We start from the raw sequence: 1,410 nt of genomic DNA, 5'->3' as shown, positions 1-1,410 counted from the left end.
CGCACAGCGAAGGGGGCAAGAGGTGAGTTCTGGGGCCGGGTGGGTGCGCTGCCCCCGGCCGGTCAGCCTGCAGGAGCCCCTGTCAGCCGTCTGCCCCTCGATGCCAGGGTACAGATGAGAAGCTGAGGCCCGGGAGACGGGAGCCTTGGTCCAAGGTCACGGCTGACAGATAATGGCGTGTCCGTGGGCTCCAGGCACCGAGTAAACACCTGCCCCGGGTTGCCCAGGACTCCCCGCGGCCCCGGGAGGTGTAGGCAGCACAGTCCCATTTCACAGATGAAGACACTAAGGCGTGAGGCGGGAACTCACTTGCCCACGGGGATGCGGCCTGTAAGTGGCGGAGCTGGGATTCGAACCAGAGCCGTGTCCCTGAGCAGCGCCCCGCCGGCTGGCACACTCACCCCGGGTCCCCCTGGGCACCTGGGGTGCCGAGGAGAGGGACGGCCCCCAGCTCCGGGGTGGAGCCATTCTGGGTCGGGGGGCACCGGCTGAGTGAGACGCAGGTGGGAGCCCCGGGGTGTCGGGGGCAGTGGGGCACCTGGCACGGGTGAAGGAGGGGCCTGCGGACCCGTCCTGAGCCCGTCCAGCCACAGCCCGTTCACAGCCCAGAAGCTGAAGGCGGTGCTACATTTTTATTTTTCAATTTTGTAAAAAATGGATACCAGGGAGGAAGGGAGAGGAGAGAGAGAAACGTCCATGAGGAGAGAGGATCATGGACCGGCTGCCTCCTGCACGCCCCCCACTGGGGATCGAGCCCGCAACCCGGGCCTATGCCCTGACCGGAATCGAACCCTGACCTCCTGGTTCATAGGTCAAAGCTCTCTCCATTGAGCCCTGACGGCTGGGCAGGGTTAATGTTTGTAAAAAAAAAAAAGAAAGAAAATAAAAAACACGCAGCAGAGACCACAGGTGGCCACGGCACCTAAAACACTCACCGCCTGGCTCTTCCCAGGAGGACGGGCGAGCCCTGGTTCAGAGGAGCCGCCTACAGGGGCCGGGAGAGGGGGCCCCTCGGGAGGGGTTACCTTGTTTTTATTTTAGACTAAATTATATATACTGTATTACTGGTGATTCTTCGATTAGAATCACGACTTTTAAGAATCCTCACATTGAGTACAAAATACATAAATATACAACGAGTTGCGAAAATATTACGTATTTGTGAGATAAGGAAAAAATGGGATCAGAGGAAATGTACATTGTAACGTCCAACTTGTCTGAGCATTTTCCAGTTGGGGAACTCCTTGGTCGTTTGGGCCATGGCCTCAAAATTCTGTTTAGTCTGTTTATGATTTCCTTTCGAGAAAAGACAAGGAAAGAAAGAACCAGGCGAACAAAAGCTCCTGTCAGAAATCTGGGAACGCCTTGATGATGGACTCGTAGGTGGGCGGGGGCGGCGGGGCGGCGCCC

At 57.7% G+C, this 1,410-nt stretch overlaps 1 protein-coding gene across 1 annotated transcript in view; it reads left to right on the top strand.

Annotated features, from left to right (window-relative positions):
• Positions 1 to 1,410, top strand: part of LOC102763411 (nuclear receptor corepressor 2) — a 49,912-nt gene that overhangs the window by 24,954 nt on the left and 23,548 nt on the right. The gene's annotated exons all lie outside the window — the stretch shown is intronic.

The sequence above is a fragment of the Myotis davidii genome, unplaced genomic scaffold (assembly GCF_000327345.1).
Source record: "Myotis davidii unplaced genomic scaffold, ASM32734v1 scaffold43, whole genome shotgun sequence".
NCBI lineage: Eukaryota > Metazoa > Chordata > Mammalia > Chiroptera > Vespertilionidae > Myotis > Myotis davidii.
The sequence above is the reverse complement of the archived record's forward strand: the minus strand, read 5'-3'. Positions and strand labels throughout refer to the sequence as shown.